Genomic DNA, 21,040 nt, shown 5'->3' on the forward strand with positions numbered 1-21,040 from the left:
AATGTCATAAAACAGAAAAAAGAGTGTAGCGAAAAAAAGAGCTGAGCACTAATTTGTCACAACTTGGCAGCCCATATAAAAATAAATCGAAAAGCAATTTCGCAGCAAGTTGAGCTAAACATTTGTGTATTATTTGTTATTGTTGCTGCGCATTGTTGTTATTGGGTTAAATAGAAAAGAAACGCGGCCTAGACCCAAATAGATGGGATAGAGATATAAACACAGACACACACACACATGCATAAGCAGGAATAGCAATAGAATAAAATCCTTGGCCGCATTGGCATGTCGCTTGTCTTATCATGTTTTGTTTTTTTTTGCCGCTTGCAGATTTAGCTGTCGATTTATAGCGCACACACACACACACACACGCACACATAGACATTGAGTGTGTGTAGTCGACAAGTAAATCTGACAGCTAAACAAGCATTTCGCCTTACGCCGTAGCATACTTATGGGCGGCACTCACACAAACACACACACTCACTTGCATATAAAAAAGGATAAAGCAGCGCCTAAGAAATGCGATTTGTACGTGCTTATGCGCTAGATGCTGGTCTCAGCGTAAAAACAAGAAATTGGATAAAGTTATTGCTTTTGTTGTTATTCTCGAAGCCGCCGCCGCCGCCGCCGTCGCCGCCGCCTCACAAACTTTTGATGTTTTGATTTTTGGCGCTGTTGCACTTAAGAGTTTAAGATTTTCTTACCACATCAAAACTGCTTATTTATGTTTTTTTTTTGGCGCTATACAAATTATGCTTGAGGTTTATTTATTGTTTATTGTTTAAATTTTAAACTAATTAAATGCAATTGTGCGGCCTGTTGCAACTGCCACTTGTCTGGCTACTAGTTTACTCTTTATTGCCTCTCTCTGCATTGTTTATAGTGTCAACTGTAATAATTTATGGTAGAGCAGTGCGTATGCGTGATTTATTTGTAAGTCAAGGCAGAGATTTGTGCTCTTAACTATTTGCTAGCGCACCAATTGCCAACAAAATTTATTGATAGCTTTTTTAAAATGACTTTATGAAGTGCAGCAGCGTTTTGCTATAAATTTTTTATATTTGACATTGCCATTCAATTTATTATTTGAGCAAATAAATATTCACTTTTGAGTGTCGTCGTCGCATAAAATGACAGCGGCTGCGTAATTTGATTTTAGGCAACTAAATTGAATTACTTGCAGTCGTCGATAAAGTTTATTGCGTTTGAATTGCATGTGCAGTCGTAAAGCTCAAGAAGAATACAAATGAAATGAAGTGGAGCGACTACAGCACAAAAGGCAAAAGTTGAAAGAGCGAAATTGGAGTCTGGACATTTTTTAATGCCAGCTTGTTAACACTTTCGCTTTAAAAATAAAATAAAAGCTCAAGGAAAATGTACAAACATTTTTTTTATTATAGTACAATTTACTTTGCTGCCTGAAAGGAGAAAATTGTACTGAAATTTCTATAAGTACTTCAAAAGCTGAACCAAAGTAGAAATAAAATATAAGCATTGCTATATTGTTAACATAAGATAAGAATAAATAGCAGTTAATTTACTAATCAGCGAGCAGAGTTTGATAGGCCACTTATATAATCAAAGCTGTTGCAGTCAGAACGTATACGTAATATTTTACTTGCTGCTTTAAATTTGCGTCTACACAACTAAAATGAACTCCTTACGTATTTGTTGTTATTATTTTTAAACTCTACTTATCTTAGCTGAATTTTATTTATATTTCTTTGAATTTTAAAAATCACTTGAAAGAAAAATGTACTTTGTGTGTCTTCTAGCTTAAGAAAAATTGTTTACTGCGTATTGTTTAAATGCGAAAAGCACTTGAAAGGTTTTTCCCTTTACGTGTTGCACTCAAAGTTGCGCTTTTTATATTTCAATGTTCAATGCTGTTGAGCTTCATATTTGTCAATAAATATGCATAGCGTGTTGCGTCAGTGTTGCTGAGTAGTTGCAAGTAGCAAGCAGCATGTTGCAAGCTGCTAGTGCATGCATCAACTATTTAAAGAAATTGTTTTTGTTGGCACTTTAGTCGAGCGGCAGCAGCAGCGCTTGGCCCCACGACTAGCTTAAGGCCAAAGGCAACTTAAGCTGCCAGCGTTAGGGCAAGGGGCAAGCGGGCAAACGGACGCTGGGTTTCCTGCCTGTCATATCCTGTTTATAACATATATAAATTTCAGTACGCGGCAAGCTGCCGAGCATCCGTTACATTTCAACTGAGCTGAGCTGAGCAATGAGCTAAGGCATAAAAAAGTGTCCTGGCTGCAAACAATTTTTTTTGCTTTTCTGCTGTTTGTGGGTGGGGCTGGAAAATTTATTATGAATGTTCAAAAACAAGCAACGACAGCAAATGCATTTCTTGTCTTTTGTGCCAGCTCAAAGACACCCAAGACGACAACGCCCTGCCCACCACCCACTCAATGTTGCTGCGGCTCGTCTAGTTGTTAAATTTCATTTGGCGCTGGCGACTGTTGTCGCCATTTGCTGTGCTGTGTTGTTTTTATCACAAATTGAAACCGAAATAAAGTTTTTGCTTGCATGCGAGCGATCCCTATGATCCCCAGGACGCCAGAACGCGCTACTAGCCACTGGCAATATTTTTTTCCACACTGCTATACACTACACAAAGCGTTGAGTACATTGGCTACATAGCAAGCTATGCTTAATGCTTTTGCGTTAAAAACTCATTAAGCGAGCTATTTGTTATTAAAATTTGCATTAACTTTAGTTGCTTTAGTGCATTTATTGCATTTTATTTGCCGCAGAGCATTCAGCACACTTTTTGTTTAGCGCGAAACTTTTGTGCAAATAAATTTTCGTTATACTTTTTTTTTTTGCGCTCTCTTGTTTGCCATTTTTATTGCTTGCCAAGCCATTTTTAGTTTCGTTTTGTTTTGCTGCAACAACTCTCAAGTGCTTTGGCAGGATATAGCCTGGGCATATCCTTGACTGCAGCAAAATGAAATGTTGCCATTGCAATTGCATTTCAAATTGACCACCCACAATGCCGCTTGCCTTAGCTTTGATTTCGAATCAATAAAACTGGCAATTGCTTTGGCTAAACGTTGCAAGTCTTGCTTCAAAATATTTTATGCTTTATTGCTGCGCTTGCTCTCGTTGTTAATTGTCTGCGTGTCTGACAACGGCTATGCTTAGCTTGTGTGTGTGTCTGTGTATTGGTGTGAAGTATAGCGCCCGCGGCCATTTTCACGCCTTGTCTTTTATTTTGTTAGTCGCAGCAAATGAAAAGCCTAATTTTTTTTTTGCTTTCACTTGCTGTTTTCTTATTTTTTTGCTCGCTGGCGTATAAATTATGAAAAAGCTTTTTGTCGGCGCACAAATGTATGCTACATAAAAATATGCGCGTTGCCAAGCTGCACGCGTGTTTGTGTGTGTCTGTGTGAGTTATAAAGCATATTTTATGCACTCACCGAAAAAGTAGACGCCGCGTCTGTCTGGATGCCATGTCATTGCACCTTTTTTTTATTTATTTTTGGTAGCAACAATTTGCAAAAAGTTTTCTTGCTCAAGCTTAAATGTTTGTAATTTTTTTCTTTGCAGCGACAAAATTGTAAGCAGCTTGTCATTTGCCAATCAACTTGGGCAGCGCTCAAATTAAATTATAAATTTATAAGTTTAGTCGCTCTGATTTAATGCATTTAATTAAACTTTTGCTCTTTACTTTTACTTTAATATTAAAAAATGCGCAACAAGCGACAAAGCAGCAGCAGCAAATGTACAAAACAAATGAATTTATTTCGTTATGCTGATTATGTTGACTATCTTTAGCATTTGCACGCATCTCAGGGGCTTTTGTTTATGCGTTTGTCTGTCTGTCTGTGTGTGTGTGTGTCTCTGTGTGTGTGCTCTGTGTCTGTGTGCGGCATTACAAATTCATAATCCAAGCATTTGTACCTGTGAGCATACATGAGCTTTATTCCCATGGCAACATGCCCTCAAATCCGCGCACTTTCCTTACACCAAGCTACGACTTCAAGTACTTTAATAATATTAAACCCAAGCTTTAAGTTAGAAAATATGCTGCTTAATATTTTGGCTACGACTTTAACTTTGTTTTCTATAAATAGACTTGGAGTTTATTTTGAGGCAAACTTTGTTTTTGTTTATTAAATTCTAACTATAGAGTAGAGATGCAAATTTTGTACATAAATTATGCTAAAGCATCTTAGGCAAATATTTATATATTTTTTACAACTTATAGCTATATATAAAAATATAGCAGAATGCCTTTGTTGCTCTGGCTATACCAATTTTACCATAGAATTTAATTCTAGGCTACAATTAAAATAAATAAATAAATGAATAAAAATTATTCTTAAGCGCTGATTTCATGTTGCTGCTTGATCAGATGCCAATCTGGGCAATCTGTATCTCTTACTTACGTTGAGGCAAGGGTGCCATAAATATCGCGTATACGCAGCTGTTGTTAATGCAACATGGCCACGCAAATTATCAGCTAACTCAGGCAATAATTTATTCAGTTTAGTTTATAAATTTAAAAATGTATTCCCTAACTGTGTGGTGCGCTTCTCTTACTGCCTGTACAGGCACTTCACTTAATAAATATTATAAATAAAAAAAAATGTTCAGTTCAGACCAAAGAAAATTGCGTCAAGCGCCTCAATTCATAAGCTGTACTATATACAACTGGTATCGACTTTGATAGTCCCTCAATACTTAGATCTGCATAAGTTAGTTGAGTATAATTAAGATAGTAAAGCATTTACGCTTTGCCTTCACTTCGGTCTGCGGAGTGGACTTAAGCAATTGATAGAGTCCTGCCCATGAGTGCACGAGTAAAAATTTTGTACGCACGCCTTCAAGTGTGAGTTCGGCTAGCAGCGCTCGTTGCATGCCTCAAAGTAGTTGCAAATGTCCGCTGCAACGCTGTGAATTTATTTCTGCTGCTAAAGCAATCAATCAATTTGGCGTCTTGAACAATTCGATAAGCCTCTCCCGCAGACATTTAATCCGCTGCTCAAGCAGCCACTGAAAGCCGTCACCTTGGTATGGCCAAGTGCCTCCGAATTATGTCGCAACAATGCGATGTGGGCAGCACCCGATTTACAGCTTCACATTTGCATCGCTTATTTCAACTCTTTAAGTTATGCCGAGTGCTGATCTCTGGACTTGTCTAAAATGTAAGAGCTGCACTTATATCATTTACATTATTTGCTTGCTGTGCTTTAGCTAAAGATGCGCAGCAAACAGTCTGAACAATGCGACTCGCTCGCTGCTTCGTTTGTCTGCAGTTGCCAAAGCAAATTGAATTCAAAAAAGCTCTATTAACATTAAGCACTTCAAGCTTGCTTTGATTTTATTTAAATATATGGTACACAGTGAAAAGAAGTTGAGCGTAAATTAAATGAAAGCTATATTTGAATTTCATTTTACTAGCAGCAGTTAAGGCAGCTATAAAGATACTTATGCATTTGGAAATATGTTTAAGGCTAGAGCTTGAAAATTATAATAAATATGCTGGCAATTAAATATATTTCATATAAATTAGTGTTCAAATGTAATTGGACAAATGTAAAGTTAAATGTACTCACAATTTAAATCGTGAGAATTATAAGCAAAAAGATTTTTTTAATAAATTAAAGGATATAAGTGAATTTCATTTTACCAGCAACAGTCAATGCAGCTATAATTTTATTTATTCATTTTTAAATGTTTACTGTAGTAAAAGGCTTGAAAATTTGTAGCAAATAAAATATATTTCATATAAATTAGTATTCAAATGTAATTGGAGCAAAATAAAGTTAAATGTACTCACCATTTGAATCATAAGAATTATTAGCAAAAAGATTTTTTGAAAATTTCCTTTTTCAATTGCTATTAATATCGATAGTATACCCAATATTTTTTGCAAAAAAATCTAAAAATGTTAAAAAACTGTATTTTACTTAATATAAAAATGTTAATTAGTACTTAATGGGCTAAGACAAATTTTGTAACTTTAAAAAGGCATATTAAAGTTTTTTCATTGTTAATAAATTAAGTTTAAGTGCTGTGTACATTGAACTTTACTTTTGAACAGCTTTGTATGTGCAACTTCAAATGCACGCATGCTTTTCTCTCAGTGTAGCTTAGATCTATTTGCTTACAAGTGCTGCCCAAATATATATATATTATATACAACTGACATACTTAGCTACTTAGCTACGGTTGCATCCAAGTACATAAATAATAAATGTAAATTATTATGCTACGCTTTGCGCTGCTGTACTTTGCCTCAGTTTGTGGCAAGCTCTCTTGCTGTGTATGTGTGTGTGTGTGTCTGTGTGTGCGTTGCATACTTTTGTGGCTACTTTGCCGTTACTTAGCTGGCTGCTGAGCTCTAAAGTGTTGTAATTAAAAGCAACTGCTTTAGCTACAACTTTGATGTAATAGCTGTTGTTGTTGCCACGCCCCCTACCCCACCCACTTGAAGCTTAAGCTACTGTTAGCATTGTAAGCTGATGCTTGTGTGCACATTTTTTGCTGCTGCCAAATCACAGCGCTGGAGCAAACAAATTTAGATTTTGTTGCATGAATAAATTTGCTGTCTGCTTTGCGTATTTTCGGGGCGCTGCACTGTCTTTTATGTTGGCACATTTTGTGCTTTGTCAAACTCGTGTCATTATTCATTCATACATGATTAGACAACATATAGAACAGAGAAAGGAACAACAACGAACAGGTTTTGAGTTACACGCGGCCAAAAGTCTGCAGCGCCTTGAGCCTGTCAGGCCCAAAGCTGATGGATAGTCCGAATCAAGGAAACCGAAACGCGCTGCGGCGCATTCTTAACTTGGGGTTGTTGTCTCTGTGTGCGTGTGTGTGTGTGTGACGCAGACAGGCGTGGCATTGGCAAATGAAAATTAATGAATGAAATTTGATATAAAGACAGTTGCTGTTGATATTGGGCGCTGCTAGAGTTACCAGGTTACCGCAAAAAAAAAAAATAAACAAACTTTTAATTTAATTTATGCGCGCGCGTGCTGCAGCAAAAAATTATAAAATTTAAATAGCTTTAACTCAATTTATTAATTTCGCGTTTTAAGTAATTAATTCTGCAATTCCCGTTGCGGTGGCGTATGCTTAATACAAATTGGCATAAATTAGCCGCGCTAATTACAAATAAATTGCACAATTTTGTTTGTTTGTGCAACAACAACAAAAAATGACAACATTTTTTGTAAGCTGTACAGTAAAAAAAACAAATATGTGCCGCTAAGTAATTTGCCTATTATTAGTAATTTTAATAAATATTTGCAAAGGCAAAATTAATATTAAAGCAATTTAAATATTTTATTTACACAGCGTTGTTGTTGTATTTTTGCTTTTTTATGTAAATTGCAATTTAATGCGTGTTTTTTGCAATTGCTAATTAAGTGTCACACATAAATCAAAAGGACTCATTAATAAGGCATTTGCCTGCCCCAAACGAACGAATCGGAAACCCTTTTCTGTTTAATTTATGGCTGACAAAAGTTATGCGGCTGCCCCAAACACAAAAAAAAGAAGCAGCAGCTAGAAATAGAAGCATCAAGTTACAGTTGCCTGCCTAATTATGCTGACCACAAGCAGTTCGAAGCGCCCCTTTTTGTTTAGCTGGGCACATAAATTTAAGGCAGTGACTTTAAGCAGCGCACACACCTTTGTGGGCTACATAAATCTGCGCCAGGTGTTGCTGCCACCCCCAGCAATGTTATTAAGGCGGCAGACAGAGCGCAGACAACATGCGTGTGTGTTGGTGTTGGCTGCAAGCAAAACGCGACGCATAAAACTTTACTTTGTGTCGCTGTCTGAATGTATGTGCGTGTGTGTGTGTGTGTGTGCGTTAGTCTATGAAAAATGTCTACAAATTATAGCAAACTTGCCGTCTACCTTAAACAGCAAAGTTCATACGCTTATTACAACTTTTGGGCTGCAAGTTTTTGCGCGCGTGTGTGTGCGACAAATATGATGAGATTGATTAGGCTGTGTGTGTGTGTGTGAGTAGCGCCTGTTAATGCTCAAGTTACTTTGCTAAACTTTGCCACAATGTTAAAGTTTTATAATAAGAATATTAGTGGCAAAGCAAATTCTTGCTATGGCTTCATTTGCAACGAATTTAATACTAATAAAATATTTTATTTATTTATCAAACTGCTGTCTGCTTGTGCCCGAAAGGCTATAATTAGGCGCTGTCTCGCATAGCTACGTGACAATTCTGAATAAATAGCCTCAATATTATTTCTAAGTCTTGAATTAAGTCACTTCATTGTTGCCATAAAACATAAATTCATTTTATGTGTGGCGTGAACATAAAAATAAAAACTAACAAGGAATATTTTGACAGCGTTAGACGTCTCTAGGGAGTGGCATTATAGTTATATTAATGACGTCAAAATTGTAGGCGCAGCCCACAGCAAATTATAACAACTTTTCATTTTTCTGAGCAGCAATTCTTCGAGTCGATAACTCAATTTAATAACATAAAGTTACTGCAATGATATTAAGCATTGCTAGGGGTAGTTGTCTAGCCAAAAGTAATGCATTTCAAATAAGCCGCTAACGGTAACTTAACAGCAGCAGCAGCAGCAACTTGTCAACAAATGGGGTGAAAAATGCTTTGGCTGCCTCAGGGGCAAGTTTACTATCCAAAGCTGTGCAGCAAACAGCTCGGGCAACATCAAAGCGTCTACGCAGAATTAAATAAAGCACATTTTTGAAATTAAATATTGCCAATAAGGCTATAGCTTAAAGCTTTGCAACCACTTGCAATTCAAACTGTCGATAAATTCGAACAATTTTAAAAATATGCCTCAGCTTGTGCTACGATTTAAGTAACTTACACATTAGCTGCGCTTTTAGTTAATTTCAATTATAAATTGCGCTAATTTATACACTAATTGAATAATTTAATTCAGTTTCTTTCATTGATTCCTCAGTTTAGCTAATTGCCTGTCTATTTAGCTAGGTAACGAATTCAAGGCGCATTTTAAATGCGTCAAAAACTTTTGCCAATAAAAATAAATAAATAAATAGCAGCGCGAAAAGTTTTGGCTATAGCTAAAGCGCTAAAAAATTTACTTGCAAGCCAAACATGAGCAGCAGCAAAAACTTGACTTGGCGTAAATAAAGCAAATAAACTTGGGCTAACCAACGCAACGCCCAAAAAGTCAACTTGGCTAAGCTGCTGTTCGTCTTCTTATTGTTGTTGTTTTTCTTCTTGTTATTGTTGTTGTTGTTGTTGTTGTTGAGCAGACAAACTTGCGCTCAAGTTGGTTTTTGAGACAGTTTACAGTTTGCTTAGCAGCCAAACAAAAAACCATAGCATACAACGGGGCGTCGACGGCGTCTTAGGGTTCGCCGCTAGTGCGAAGAATATCGTTGCTTTTGTTGCTGGTGTGAATAATGTTGCTGTTATTTATGCCTCAATGCGCCACGCCCTCAACAGCAGCAGCGCCAGCAGCAGCAGCGGCAGCAGCAGCGGCAACGTCTAGGCCACAGCATAGAAGAAATTGCAATTTGCACGCCCAAAGTTTCGGGCACTTTCACTTTATGACCCACCCTTGGTTCAGCTGCTGCCGCTGCCGCTGTTTTTTTATTAAAACTTTCTTGGCCAACAACAATGGGCACATTTTTTAAAGTGTTTTTTATTGTCGCGTTAACCGACCGCAACGACTTTGCAGCAGCAGCAGCATAAGAAAGCGAAAGAGCGAGCGCAAGAGAACTTTGCGTAAGTGTAAATTATTGTTAAGGTCAGAAAGTTTAACTTTCTTTCTCGCTTGCCAAGTTTTTTTTTAGTTTGTGCTCTAGTTGCTGCCATAGTTAGTACATTTAAGTTAATGGCATTAACTAGTGTACAACAGCTGCATAATTTGAAGAACATTTCACTTAATTAACACTGGCCCCGAATGCTTTAATAAAAGTGCCACATTAACTTACAATTAACGCTGCGCCCTGGTCGAGGTCAAGCAGGCATAACCAGCTACCCTTAGAGTCGCTCTCTTTCTTGCCCTCTCGCTCTAGACAAGTGTAACTGTAATAAACATTGTTGCTTGTTGCAGCTTTAAATATAAATTTATGTGCTCCAAAACACTTTCACTTTGGCCTGCGGCTTAAGCTCGTTTTGCCGCTTGGCTTTCACTTGACATTTGAAATATGTTGACGCTTTTTATGTCGGTCAGACTGGGGACGGCAATTAAGCGGCAAATGGTGCCCCAAAAAACAAAGCTATAGAATATGAAAATACTCTGCCAATGCAAAGAAATGAAAGAAATATAAGAGCAAGCAAAGTTCGCTTATTCAATTCAAGTTGCAATTGCAAACAAATCCCAATCCTTGCATCGATCCAAGCCCAATCTATAAGTTTATCAAATCTAAAAACAAAAACATAATTTTAAATAATTATTGCATTTAATTTTAAATATTTTTTGTAATCCTTTTCTTTTATCGTTGACTGTATATAGTTCACATTAAATAAATAAATAAATAAAAATGGAAATTGTTAACATACTAACAGTTTATTTAAATATTAAAGCTGCACTAATAATCATTAGGTCAATGACCCGAGGTTTCAGCTTAGGTCTTGAGGGTGAATGTCTTAAGCTTACAATTAAAATTTGAAGCAAACTACTTTGTTTATCTCACATGCTCAACATGCTAAGAGTATAAATGCAATTCATGCAATGCGAAGCGGCAACCGCAGTTGCTATAAATTCGCTTTTGTCAGAACTGTACTTCACTTTGAGTGCTTGTCTTTGGGGCCAACTGTACTTTATGGGCGACTGGAACTGTCGTTGGCGTTGATGTTGCCCCAAATGATTTGTAGTCGACAATTGAAGATTTTTCTTTTTAAGAGCCTCACTCAGTTTGGCAGCAAAGACTCGGCTGGGAATTGGGAAATGAAATAACATTAAATTTTAATGCTACTCATAAGTTTTTCATGCACACAATGCGCAAAGGTTTAAAAAAAAGAAGAAAAACGTAGTGCGACCAACATTGAAAATGCCAAATCAGCAAAAATATGAGCAAAGTTTTTAGCTCTAATCGCAGCAATATCGATTATAGAGCTGGTTAAGCGGCAATAAATTATGACACAAATATAGCAAAGTTCATTTAAATAGTAGAAGACTGTGTTTTATGCATATAGTATATATATAAATGTTTGCTGATATTTAACTTTTGCGCATCTCTAAAAAACATTATAACCAACTGAATTGGTTTTGTGGCCAAGTTTTGAGTGCGTAACTTACCCAGGGGTGCACAAAAGGCACTAAAAGGGTTCTGCTGATTGTTGTTATTATTGCTGTGTGTGTGTGTGTGAGAGCTTCACTGAGTTATGCAGCTGGTTAAGGTGGCAAAGGGCGGCTTTGGCAAAATAAAAAGCAAATTGATTGTAGCATTGCTCAGTTATTTTTACTCTGCTCTTTTTTTTTCAATACATTTGAGATCATAAAAATATATGTGTGCTCTTAAGGGTCCTGTGGCTCACGCTTTTGTGTGTGAACTGAAGTGATTGCCATGCCTCGGATATAAATATCAGCGCCCAGCTACACCTACCCACGTGTAGTTGAGCGTGAAACGTAGAATTTATTATGTTATCGCTTCAGCGATTTACTTTATCGATTTCACAATCAGCCAGCCAAACAGCCACCCAACCCCTTCGCCCCACCACTTCAACTTAACCCCTTCAGCTTTTTGTTACTGTCGTCGTCATTCTGATGCTGCTCCCCAGATAATTTGCAGTCATGTTTGTTGCCTCTAACAAAATTTTGCTCTCTTTTGTGCATGTGTGTGTGTGTGTTTTTGTTTGCTTTACCATTTGCACATTTTTTTGTTGTTGTTGGCGGCCCTTTGTTGCCATTGACCTGCGGCATTGTCGCAAATATTATTATTTGTTTAAAATTTAAGTCGGCCAAAAAGTGACTTGATTTTGATACGTGCCCATAAGCGCCTGCGGCTAATGTCCTTAGTGATTACGTAGGCGCAGCAGCAAAAAAGGGATACGAACGCCATATCTTAAAACTGTACAACATGATAATGTACTTTTGTGGAATTTTAATAACAATTGGGTTAATGCTGTATGGGTTTATAGTACACTGAAAAATAGTTTAGAAAATTGTTGTGAATTTTTAAATTGATTGTTGTGCTATTGTAAACTGATGACTAAATAAAAAGTTTATGTGTATCTGAAAAAACGTTTAAATATAATTAATAAAAGTGAACAAAGTCAAGTTAATGAAGAAAACGTAATTTATATACTAACTAGCTTGCAAATGTAATTAAAGCCATAAATTTAAACAACAAACCAACACCATTGAGCTAAGTGCATCTTAAGTTATTTATTTTAAATCTTTTTGGACATAACTCTCTGCAACTTGCATTGCTTGATTTTAACTTAAAAGTCTGTACAGCTTGCTGTGCATACAAATTAAGCTAAATTTGTAGTCTTAAAATTAATAATAATATTTTCTTCATTTTATTTATTTATTTAATGTCAACTATGTACAGTCGAGAAAGCGCTTTACAAAAAATATTTAAAATTAAATTTAAAAATTATTTGATATAGAGTCTGCCATAGTCGGCTTTGCCGCATTTACTTAAAGTACTTTGCAGCTTTTCTTTTGATATTTGGCTTACTCCGTTTTATCTGCGAGTTACATCAGCATAAACGCGGCTTATGTATTTTTAATGAGCTGTTTAATGTCTTTGCATTTGAACTTTGATGTCTTAGCCAAAGAGTTGCCGCACTGCTCTTGGCATTTTGGCAAGCAATAAAGCGCGCAATATTCAATATAAAATTCATCAAACAACTCACGCTCCATTTTATTCTTCTTCTTCTTTGCAGGTAAGCGTCATATGTCTGGCATTTTATTATGAAATACTGTTGTCAAATTGAATTCAAGTTGTCGGCATGTTTATTTATAATCGCGTCCAGCCAAAACGCCCCAAGGGGTGCAAAAAGTGTGCATGGCAACTGTGGAGCTAACCCTGCATGTCCTGTCAGTGAATTGATAATAATTGGATTAGCGCGTCATTTGCGCAAAAGGGAGCCAACTGCAATTAGGGCGTGTAATACGCTGCCCGAAAGTGCTTACGTCATTCGTTTAAGTGTGAACTATCTGAAAAGCAGCTTGCAGACTGGTTAATCCACAAATTTCGCCTCAGCATAATTTCTGATATGGAAAATGATAGTCATACTATTATACAGAGGGTATGCGATCAGTGATATGCGTGAATGTATAGTGATGGCTCGTAATAATTTTTCAATATTCTTTGCGTTGATTTTCTTGCTCTGCTGGCGCTGGCGCTGAGAGCTATATCGCACGCATGGATTATATGAGAGCTGCTTGGACTGCACGCTGACCGGCCGAGACGTCGTGCGGGCTGCCGCGCGCAATGTCACAGCGCGATTCTATAACGTGCGTTTCACTATCGCTATGGGGCTCGGAGGTGTCTGTAGGCTGATGTCTGTAGACCTGTGGCACTCGGCTCTCGCACCGGAACCTGAGTGTCGCGATCACTGCTGAAGTGTTACTAATATGCCAATCAGTGTTTGGCACAGTAGGTGTCGCGCGGGTCGTCAGACGCGCAATCATAACTATAGTGTAGTGTCGTGGCTCGCTGGTTCGATATTGTTGGCTTAGACTGTCTTGCCATTGCAAAATTGACGGCTATATAGCTGTCATAGTACTCGGCGTATCATCGATGTTAGATCGCAGGGACTTCTTATAGGGTCTTTAAGCTCTCGATACACACCAGCACCAAGTGCCCTGTTGTAGAAGTTGTCGCTACCCCCTTTTCGTTGTCTCTGGATTGACCGGGGATTTCCCACTGCAGATGGCCATTCGTCGTCGGAGAACGCAGTGCAATAGAATGCAACACCAGTGTGTAGTAAGACTTGAATTTGCTGAGCTCGAAGCTTGAACATGGATGTCTCTCTGCACTAATGCTCAGTTTCAGCACGGGACAACAATTATAACAAGTGAGATTCAAAGATTTTTCGCGCGTCCTATGAACCCTGTGCTTTTCCCTCGACGCAGCCTGAGTCTGAGCTCGCGCGCAGCCTGTCGACCTGACTGTGGGATTATTATTAAATAGTGTGTTTCGTGCTCAGGCCAAGCAACAAAATCTTGATTGGCGGGCATGGTTCGCCATCATGACGCCCTATTACTAATTGCTCTGCTGATAGGTTATCGAACAATATTCAATCACTGCACGTCGAAAGTGCTCTAATATACTGTCGTGTTTTATGTGCTGTCGTTGTGGTTGCGGTTTGCTATATTGAATACTAGCTGGCGTGGACTGCTCCCGGGAGAGTGCTACTCAAAATTAAATGATAAGTCCTATATGTATTATACAGCGAATTCATTTGATTGATATTTGCGGCTTTATGCTCTCGTGGCAATGGTCCTCAGACTCCCGCCGCACGGCATAGAAGAATGATGAGATGCGTATTGCAAGCTGAACAGTGATCTCTCCAGTGTGCCGTGTTATGAGATTGTGAATTGGCAGCCCCCAACTGTCTCGAGCCTGGCGCTGAAGTAACACGATATCGCCTATGCTGCTGGACTCTAATTGCTGTTTATATCTTTTTTGCTCTGATATCATGATGTTAACTTCGTTATCGGATCTGATTCTCGAAAACTAGCAAGCTGTTATTGGATAAACGTCTGCAAGACTGACGATTTTTATAAGTGTATGGTATGTTAGATACTATAGCGTAACTGTGTAATATTAAGATACTCGTTAGTTTATAGTTAGGTTACGCATCTAGAAGGACTGCTGTTGCAGGTGCTAGTGGTTACAGGTGTCTAGCATCTACCAATTTCCAAGGTGGGTTCCGCTATGTTTGAGAGCTCTTTCTAGGTAATGAGCGGTAGATAGCTTAAAATCAGGTGGTAGAGCGGCTGTTTATAACAGGGACCGTTAATATGTGATGGTGTGGGCGCAATCATGTTCAGCATCAATTAGAAAAGCTCTGACTACAAAAAAGATAACGTCATATTAATCCTTTTTGGATAATCTATGCATATTCACCATGATTTGCAATTTTCTGATTTTTAAGATTTTCTGATTTTTTCCACGCTGCGAAAGTTTATGTGCTATTTATAGTGTCCAAGACAAAATAAAAAAAAATAACCAACATCTCATTAAAACCAAATCATAATATGTTCGTAAACGTGAAGAATTTAATTGCTCCTCATGTTTTATGACCATCGATCTATAGAGTTGGCTATAGGTCGTTAAAATATCCTCAGCAGCAAGAGCGAAAATTCGTTTGCCGAAGACTTCGGAGCAGTACCTATTCAAAGTTTTGGGATATTATTATATATGAACATATTTGATTATATTTAATTAGCCCAATTGCGGGTTTATTTAAAATAATTTTTCCCCCCAAAAATTATGTAAGTTTTAATTAATTTAATTGTAGGTACCAAGTTTTACCAGTATGCAATTTAAATATTTAACTTATTATGCTAAATTACATAAAAGTTCTAAGCACGGCTAATATTTAAACAAATGCTTATACTCTCGCAAATTACTTCAATTCGAGCCTAGACAGCTGATCTACTAGACAAGCAGCAGCTCATATGTGTCTTGTGTCTTTAGCTTGTCGCTTTGTGTTTTTTTCTAAGTGAGTCTTAGCAGTTAGAGCCAGCAGGCAGCAATATAATCGAGAGTCTTAATATGTCAGCATATCAATTGGAATATAATTGGACTCTGAACAGCATTTGCAATTATGTTTTTTTTAGCTTTCTATATAAGCCAAGCAATTTCATATCGATTTTCCATGCAACAACTTCCTGCATTACCTGCAGCTAACGATTTCACTAACTACTAGTAAACAAGTTGGAATTATTTATAGCAAGTCATTCAGTTTTATTTTTGGCTAACAAGCTCCAGTTAACGACTGTACTAACTGCTAGTGATGCATAATCGCACTAGAATTAGCTATGCAATGAGTTCGATTGTACTTCAGGGTTGCTACGTAAATTACACAATATTTGCTAGACAGACAGACACGCCCACGCCCCCAACGCTGGCAGCAATAACTGAAATGCGCATGAAATCTATTGAAACGTAACGAATTCTATTGAACGTGCCTAACTGTTAATGCGGTTATAATACGCCAGCGGATTATCATTGATTATGGATGCGATTGTAGCTCGACGCATGTAGCAGACAGACACGCCCAGCTGAACGAAAATAACTGTTTTTGGTAGCCCATGTTACTCATATTACAAATAGCAGCAGGCAGAGGGCGCCACTGAATTACGCGCTGTTCATAAAAGTTTGTCCGCAGCTTTTGTGTTGAGTGTGTGTAGACATAATTTCAATTTTCATTTGGTATTAATGTGTGTGTGTGTGCTACAAATTGCCGCAATGTTGTGCTGCTAATGTAGCAAGCAGCAATTTATATATGACTGCAGTATTGGCAAAATCCCAGTCGTGCGCTTTAGCTGATAGCAAACAAATGTTAGCAGGCACTGTGGTTGCATATTAAAGACGCATATGTGAGAATTTAATTTGTAGCAAAAAACACATTTAAATGTTTTTAATCATTTTCAATAAATGTTGTGCGTGTCTTTTACGTCATTTCAGTAGCTTTTAATTAAAAATAAATACAACTTCAATCAAAGCCGCATTTCCATTTACATTGCAAATCACAAAAATATATTTCAAGACAGCGACGTAGACATTAAGCAAACCAATCAAAGCACGCGCAGTGCAGCCCAAAAGAAGAAAAAAAGAAATTGCTGAAATTTAATAACAAGCAAAAAGGCAGCGCAGGCCCTAAAATGAGGCCGCAGCCCAGGAACAAATGCAAAATACAAACAGATTGTGTATTTTTTGTGGTTAGCTAGGTGGCCACTTCCGGCCAAGATGGGCAACTAACTGCCCCTGGAGCTGAGCAAAACTAGATAGACATGCGGCTGTGTGTGTGTGTGGGTGGGTCCATGGGTCGTCTTGGTCGCTGTTGCGTGCTTAATTAAATGATCATCATTTGCGCGCAATCAACGCACAAATAAATTTTCGGGCTTTTCCCAGTCCACACTTTTGGCAATTTTCTGTATTGTGTTGTATTTTGTTGCCTAACCTAAGGCGCTGTTGGGCAGTTTGTTTATTTGACTGGTTTCCGCTTGAAATTATACGCCCAAGCCTTAGCCTCAGTCGCAGCCTCAGTCGCAGCCTCAGCTTTCAGCTTTTGTTGTGCTCTTAATTAATTCCTAATTTCGCTCTAGACAACAATTCGCTTTGACTCCTTTTGCCTTGAGACGCGGCAGCGGCAGCAGCAGCTACGCGGCTTTAATTGAAAATTTTTCGCCACCCATTTTTGGGCGCTCTGCCCTGCCCAGCTGCTGGCCATTTGACAGCCGCTTTTTATACATTTGCATATTGCTTTCGCACTTGCGTCTGCCTGCCTGTTATAGCCTTGTTTATGTTATAGCCTTAACTTCAGTTGTGCGCGCTGCATAAATTTGATTGCTTGTCAGTAGCTGTGCAACTCGCAACTACAACAATGCGCTTAATAGGCCTTTAATATTTATAATGCGCACAGCGCGCATACGCCACGTATGCTGCACATCAAATATTTAGCTATCATTTTCATGCATTTAAATTGCATCGTTTGGCATTAATTTCTAATGCAGCTGCGCTCATCTGCATGCGTAATTGATGCACCAGAAAGCGTAATTCATATAATTTTCAATTGTGGCTCATTTAATATGCCATAATTTAATTCCAATTTTTTTCGATCAATGCCGCTTAATTGCATTTCAAGCAGCTGGCAAAAGTGTGCAAATGTCATTAAGTCAACATGCATGTGTTTGTCGATGTGTGTGTGCATTGAGCTGAGCTTATTAAGTGCCATTAGTTCGCTGCTCGGCAAAGCAATTAACCCAAATACGCATAAATGTGATTTACATGCGATTAGCTGTTGAAGAATTATTTTTATGATTGGCAGCAATTTGCTTGAAAGGCTTTAAACTAGACAAGAAAATTGTAGCAATAAGTTATTAGAATTTATATTGATTTGATAACTAAAATTAAATATTTTTTATTTTAATTTCACTACTGGTGAACGCAGCTAAATTATTTTATATGCACTTATTAAATTGAGCATAAATTTGTATGGCTTAAAAAACATGAGCAAACAAATTTTTTTTTTAATTTATTTTATTAAGTGTAGAACCAGTACATCAAAAAATTAATAAGCAAACAATTGGCATATATTGATCAATTGCCATTGCAATGGCAAAAATATTTGCTGATATAGCTAAAATTTTTTATACTCAGACAACATTTTAAGTTTCCTTGGGCTAAGCTGCTCATAGTTTGCTGTAGCGCTCGTTTCAATGTCATTGCTGCAACTTATGCGTGGAGCGGGAGCCAAAAGTTTGCTATCATATTTATTTACAGCGTTTTATGTGCCACAAAACTAGACCCTGGGGTGTGATAAGCGCACGTAAACAAATTCACACCCACAAAGTCTGAGGAACTTTGGCCAAATGGTTGCCTAGTGAGAAATCTTATCAAGGCAAGAGCAAGAGGCAAATAAAATAGCTGCCAATAAAAATTAAAACACAAAGCGCAAAAAAAAGAAAGAAAACATAAATTTTAAAAGCTGCCACAGAAAGTGAGAGGCAGAGAAAATGGCCATGTTTTTAGGCTAATTCTTGTGGCACGCTTCGGTTTATTTAACACGCGCCGTCGGCTAAGCGAAAAAAAGAAAAAATGAGGGCGGCGGCAATGACAAAAACAAAAATTTAGAATTTAGACAACAACAATAAGAAGAAGCAGCAGTAGTAGCAGCAGCGACAGCAGGCAAAACAAGTCATAAAGATAAAGTAAAATTTATGGCACAGCATTGTGCAGATGAAAAAAAAAATAAGTATACGCAAACTCCGTCGGAGTCGTAAGCACTAAAATTAGGTTAACGATTTTTCACTCTCGGGCTGCCACAATTGCTAAAGCAAGCAAACTAAAGCCCAAAGAGCCAACAAAACTCTCGACTGCGACTATCTTGTGCTTTTGTTTAAAGTTCTGCGTCTGTACGTATTTTTTTTGCTGGCACTGTTTGTTATACAAATGTCGCCTTTATCGCTAAACGATGCCTAAGTGAGGCAGCAGCTTCAAATCGTTGCCCCTGCCCCGCCCTTGGGGCACATTAGCCCGCACACACACACAGACTGCGCCATCGATATCCTTTGCCTTAATGTATGCTATACTTTGGGAGGGTAGGGTAAGGGTAAGCCAAAGTGTTTGCCTTTCAACTGCTGTTTGCGCTTTTACTTTCACTTCACAGATTGCCTAAATCCACAATTCAGTGTGCGGCTTTTAAATTAACAGCGCACCAAAATAAAAAAGAGAAATATACACAATAAATTCTGGTAAATATCTGCAACACAAATGTTGTATTCTTATGAAAACATTAAATTAATTAAAATTAATTGGCGCTCTGCACATATTTGCTTCGGCTTTTGGTTTTGGCTTGCAATTTATTTTCAATTTTAGTATCCTGACTGAACTGATTTCTATTTCGCTCTCTCTCTATCTATGTGTGTGTTGGTTATATAAATATTTGTGTTAGTACCACGAAAGCAAAAGCAACAGCACAAGAAAAAGTAAATACAAAAGTATCTATAGATATTGAAAAACTGTTGGGCTTGGGTTTATTTTGTAGGCAGCATAGCATATGTTGAATAGCAAGAGCTTGCTATACAATTTAGTTTGTGTATGTGTGTGTGTGTGTGTGTGGCCAAAGGTCAAGCTAGACAGCATCACTATGCTTGGGCTTAAGTTTTCCAGCGGCTTAACCTTGCGTAGGCAACTAAACTATTTGAGCTTTGCTGTTGTTTGTTGTCCCTACATATTTGAGGTTTTAAATGTTTGCTGCTTAACATGATTGATTAAATTGTTTAAACAAAAGAGCAACTTGAAATATGTCGAGTATGTTGCTAAATATTTATTAACATTACATTAATGTGTTTAACAATGATTAAACTATTATATTAACTGCATAACTCATTGCTGGCTCACATATATTTTGTAATAATTTACAAGCTGCAGAGTTTATTTTTAACAGCTTGACTATTAGCTGATTTTATTTACTGTAGTCAAGCTTTGCACTTAGTACACATGTATTCAATGGAATTAAGTAATATAACATAATAAGCAATGTTATCATTGTATAGAATTTAATGAGACTGAACTTAGTTAGTTAATGTTCAAGCTCGTTTAATTATTTATCAACTATGAACAGTCGATGGTAAACGAAAATGATTACATAAAATATTTAAAATTAAATTTATAAGTATTTAAAAATTAAGTTTTTATTTACTTTAAATTTCATAAGCTTTAAAAATATAATTATTGTGTTAGATATGCCTATTGTCAAAATCAGCATTATATAACACTAGAGTTTGTCCTTATATTAGCAAACTACTCTGGTCACACTTATATATTACTTCTTCTTCTTCTGTTTTGCTGTGTGCGACGAAAATAATTAAAATATTATATAAAATTTAAAATACAACAAACACAAAGTGACTTATACATTTTAGCAATTCAAACAATTATAGTTCAACTAGTCTAAAACCACAACAGTATGTCGATTCATTTCCGCGAAAGTATCGTATGTCAAAAAACCAGGAGAGCGTTTATAATGATTTATTTCTGGTGTAGCCTTGCACAAATTCAAGGAAGTAAATCATTATATCTTTATAACTATAGAGCATATCATTCTAATATTTATCCAGATTATAAGAGATAGGACTTAAAACAAGTTTGCATCGTAATCTCAATTTCAATAAAAATCGACATACGATAATTTCGCGGAAATGCGTCGATGTGTTTGCAATCTCTCGTGGCGGCTTTAAAAATTTCTTTCTTAAACGCAGCACTCACTGAGAGCGATTAGCATTGGTCTAGTTAATGAATACCAATGCTGAAGGCAATTACTATTATTAACAATTACTAATGTTAACTAAAGCAAAACATACTTCATTATTTTACTTTCCATAAATAAATAAATGCGACG

General features: G+C 37.2%; 1 protein-coding gene across 1 annotated transcript in view; it reads left to right on the forward strand.

Annotated features, from left to right (window-relative positions):
- Positions 1 to 21,040, forward strand: part of LOC108597455 — a 46,440-nt gene that overhangs the window by 1,313 nt on the left and 24,087 nt on the right. The gene's annotated exons all lie outside the window — the stretch shown is intronic.

Source organism: Drosophila busckii, chromosome 2R (genome assembly GCF_011750605.1).
Source record: "Drosophila busckii strain San Diego stock center, stock number 13000-0081.31 chromosome 2R, ASM1175060v1, whole genome shotgun sequence".
Taxonomy (NCBI): Eukaryota; Metazoa; Arthropoda; class Insecta; order Diptera; family Drosophilidae; genus Drosophila; species Drosophila busckii.